The sequence below is a fragment of the Nicotiana attenuata genome, chromosome 1 (genome assembly GCF_001879085.1).
Source record: "Nicotiana attenuata strain UT chromosome 1, NIATTr2, whole genome shotgun sequence".
NCBI lineage: Eukaryota > Viridiplantae > Streptophyta > Magnoliopsida > Solanales > Solanaceae > Nicotiana > Nicotiana attenuata.
Window position 1 is genome coordinate 56134977 of NC_031989.1, and position 5098 is coordinate 56140074.

The following is a 5098-nucleotide window of genomic DNA, read 5'->3' on the forward strand; positions in this document are numbered from 1 at the left end:
TGGAATCACCAGGAGGTGATCATTCATGGTGACGGTAGCAACCCCATATATAGCCGCCAGACCATTCCAGCAATTGGAGGAAGAAGAAGATTAGGTGGGGAAACTTACCACCACATCGAGCGAGTCAACGCCGTCGATAAAGATAAATGGTGGGACAACAAAATTGAAAGCATACTGAATTGGAGCGGGTATGAACCTGGCAAGGGACTTGGCAAGAACCTCCAAGGAATCGCTAAGCCCATCAAGCTCAAGAAGCATGGAACCACCTTCGGACTGGGGTACGAGTATACTTGGGAAGAATTTAAAGACTGGTCGCCACCCTGGCGCGGCCCTTACTATCCATTGGAGCAGCCGATACCCCGTCTGGAACAGACCTTTCAACCAGCCGAAGTCATCTATGGATCGGAAGAAGAGGAAGCATTAGCAGCAATGAGGAATTTGTTCCTAGAAGAGGATGATATGGACTGCTGTGTCATTTTTGAGGAGGAGGGGGAGGAAGGCCCTTCCGTACAGGCTGTAAGCAGAGGAGCACGCCTTAACAACTGGACTGTCAGAACCACCAGAGCCCGGCATACCTCGGGGTAGCAAGGCTGAACAAAGCACCACGCACTATTTGTTTTACTAGTTTATTTTTCCTTTGCATTTTTAATTTTTAAGAAAGAGATCCAATGTTCAAAACACTTATGGAATTTATTAAAGTATTTCAATTTTTCTTACAAATCTCACACTTATTATTTTCTCTCATTACTTTACTCAAGCAGCATTACTATTACTTATCTTGATGAACCAATGACTGTGACATGCAACGAGACAACGCAAAAAACGGACATAGACTCAGAGGAAGATGATATACCAGAAGAAATTGTTAAAGAAGTTGAGAATTTTGAGAATAGACCTAAGTCCAACTTGGACGAGACTGAGATCGTCAATCTGGGAGATGCAGAAAACATCAAAGAAACTCGAATCAATGTTCGTTTGTCACCATCAGAAAAGGAAGAGTATACGAAATTTCTAAGGGAATATGAGGACATATTCGCATGGTCATATGACGACATGACTGGTCTAAGCACATCCATTGTGGCTCACAAATTACCGACTGATCCGGCCTGTCCGCCAGTAAAACAGAAGCTCAGAAAGTTCAAGCCAGACATGAGTTTGAAAATCAAGGAAGAAGTCACTAAGCAGGTCAAAGCTAAGGTTCTCAGGGTAGTGGAGTATCCGACATGGTTAGCCAATATTGTGCCGGTACCGAAGAAGGACGGGAAGGCCAGAGTCTGTGTCGACTACCGGGATCTCAACCGGGCTAGTCCAAAAGATGACTTCCCCTTGCCGAATATACACATCTTGATTGACAACTGCGCCAAGCACGAGTTGCAGTCATTCGTTGATTGTTTTGCTGGATACCATCAGATATGGATGGATGAAGAGGAAGCTGAGAANTCACTCCAGACTTTCCTTAAGGTGCGTAACCACCCTACCACCAAGCCCATATGCAACATCCGCCGCTCTCCCACTTTGGGCAAACTCACTTCTTTAATCAGCTACCTAACCTTTGCTTCATACACCTGGCCTTTTAGAAGTTTAAAACTCCTCCTGACACTTCCCGCATGCATTTCTCATCTTTTGCTGCTCGGTTGTTGCCTTAATAAAATCTATCTTCATAGCACTTGAGTCAAAAAATCGCTACTAACTTTAAACCTTTCCGAAGGTCATCTTTCTCGAACCGCCAACATTAGAAATACTGATTCAATCCTGAACCTCCGCACCCTGCGATATCTGACAGTTGTATCTCCAATACTATTTCACAATACCTTGCCCCAAAGGAGAATTGTAGCAGATCATAACACCGACAAACTTAGCACGTTCAATTAAGACAACGACACCACATCATAGGAGAAAGCTCCACCACGCTTGCAAATACCAAGTCTCATTACTTCCACCAGCCCACATCTGACCATCCTTAGTCTGCTTGCCTTTCCCCTGCCGAGAGAAAAATACTGAATCCCTTGATTAAGCACTAAGTAAACCTCCCTTCAAGTCATTCACTGCCCCGACACGTGGGAAACATCCTACCATCATATCACTACAGCGGAACATTCATTCATAGGCATTATGGCAACTTGTGCCTAGCCCCAAAGCCCTCAGAAGTACCGTTACTGAGTTGAAATATTAAAATATCCTTCCATAAGGCGACGATAATAATCCAATCAACTATACCGGGAGAAACATCCCGCACCACATCCGTAGTACCATACCATCATGACTCTTCAATTCTCGATTTATAACAAGCGCTTTGCGTCGCGTAAGATTGAGTAGGAATGAATTAAAGGCATACACCTCCAGGGATCAAATCGCACGATAAGGAATCAAGAAGGGAAGTACTCCTAACAGTCCTGCAGCCTCTCGAGGATAAGTACAGACATCTCCGTACCGATCCGCGAGACTCTACTAGACTTGCTCATGACTCGTGAGACCCTAGGAACCTAGTGCTCTGATACCATATTGTCACGACCCAAAATCCATTAAGGGTCGTGATGGCGCCGGACACCGCTGTCAGGCAAGCAACCAAATACTTAATTAAACTCCAATTTTTAACAATTTTGAAAATCAAGATTTTCCTTTAAATTTCATAAGTAAAAAGATAACTGCTTCAATTCCAAATTAAATACTAGCAATCAATACAAAAATATTTAAGAACCATCCCAGAACCCGGTGTCACAAGTGCATGAGCATCTACTGATAAGGAAATAAAACACAATACAACATCCGTCCGGAATACAGTGGACAGAAAGAAAATACAATTTACTGGAAGGGACTTTACTAGTTGCGGGCCGCCTCAAATAATGCAACTCACCCAGTCCCTGAATCATCCGTTCTGCTATGCCCAGTGGGCTGCTAGAGATAAATATACCTGTGCAACAAAAATGCACAGAAGTGTAGTATGAGTACGTAAACAACGTGTACTCAATGAGTATCACGTCTAATCTCGAAGAAGTAGAGACGAGATTGTCAACTTCGACACTTACTAGAGGTCAATTGACAATATACTAAAAATGTGAGGAAATCATGGATTTATATAGCAATTCTAATTCACGAAGCCAGAAAACAGGTAAACACCTTTAACAAATAATAGAGGATTTTCAAGATTTACTTTTCATTATCTTATCAATTTATATCAAGCCATGAAAGGCAATATAAACATTTAAAATTCTCAGGCAACAATATATATATCAGGCGCTAAACATGCCAAGGTCGACGGCCCGCTCCAACAGAAAGGTAAACTGTGCACTGCCGAGGGTCGAACAGCGGGAGCCATAGATGCATCTATTTAATCTGCCAAGGCGTTCGGCCCGTTCCATAAATAAACACATACCCTGCTCGCGAATCATGCATGCGACGCAGGTACACATAGAGATACATGCTCAATCAGTCAATTAAGAACTTATCGGGAATATTTACCCAAATAAAACAATTTCTCTTTTTTAACAATTCAGGAGAAATGATGTTTAATCTCCTTTTAAATTCAGTACTAATCCAAGGTGATTCAAGCAATTCAAGCTATCAATGGGTTCATAATTAATCCAAGTATAACATGCTTTTGAGCCCTACCTACCCGGACAATAGCATAATAGTAGCTACGCACGGACTCTCGTCACCTCCTGCGTACGTAGCCCCCACAAATAGGAGCACATAATCAATTATTTCACCTATGGGGACAATTCCCTCTTGCAAGGTTAGAAAGGAGACTCACCTCGCTCCGAAAATCCATAACCGGCATTCCACGCCCTTCCGAAGACTCTAATTGATGCACCACGTTCCAAAACTAGCCAACGGTTACGCAAATCCATTAATATATGCTCAAATATTCTTTACAATCTAATTTATAAAAATTCCTAACTCCGATCGAAAAGTTGACAAAAATGCCCTCGGGCCCACGTGCCCGGATTCCGAAATTTTTCGAAGACAAACTTTACCCATAAACTCACGAACTCAAATATATGATTTTCTCTAAATTTCATACCCAAAATCGTGGTCAAAATCCAAGAATACTAGTTTTCTAGATTTTTCCTCAAACCTCAAGTTTTCCTACACAATTCATGATTAAATCCATACATAATTGATGTATTTAGCTCATAATAGGGGGGATAACTTACCTTATCATTGATGATGAAAAACCCTCTCTTGAAGCTCCCCAAAAATCGCCCAAGCTATGAAAAATATGAGAAAAATGGCCAAGATCCGATTTTTAAAACACCCTCACTGCCTCAGCAATTTTCGCTTCTGCGGAAATATTTCCGCTTCCGCGGTCCCACTTTTGCGGACAAAACGCTGCTTCTGCGGACACTGGGCTCCAGCCCAATTTTCGCTTCTGCAGACGGCGCACCACTTCTGCGGTTCCGCTTTTGCGGATCTAGGGCCGCTTCTGCGTTCCTGGGCTGCTTCACATCCAACCGCTTCTGCGGCTTCTTCCTCGCTTCTGCGGGGCTGCTTCTGCGGTCCCAAATCCGCAGAAGCGGAGATACCAGAAGCAGCAGCTCCAGCCCTTCTTCAAACTCTGAATTCGATCACTTAGCCACCCGGAATCCACCCGAGGCCCCCGGGACCTCAACCAAACCTACCAACCAATCCCAAAATACATTACGGACTTGCTCGAGGCCTCAAATCATATCAAACAACGCTAAAACCATGAATTACACCCCAATTCAAGCTTTATGAACTTCGAAATTTCAAACTTCTACTTCCGATGTTTAAACCTATCAAATCATGTCCGATTGACCTCAAATTTTGCACACAAGTCATATTTAACATTACGGACCTACTCCAGCTTTCGGAATCGGATTCCGACCCCGATATCAAAAAGTCCACTTCCGGTCAGACTTCTCAAAAACCTCCAAATTTCTATCTTTAGCCAAATGGCTCCAAAATGACCTACGGACCTCCGAATTCACTTCCGATCGCGCCCCCAACTCCAGAATCACCATACGGAGCTATTCACAGTCTCGGAATCCCAAACGGACATCGATAACACTGAAATACACTTCGAGCCATACTTATGAAATTTCTTCTAAAATGCTAACTTCCACAATAGGCGCCAAAA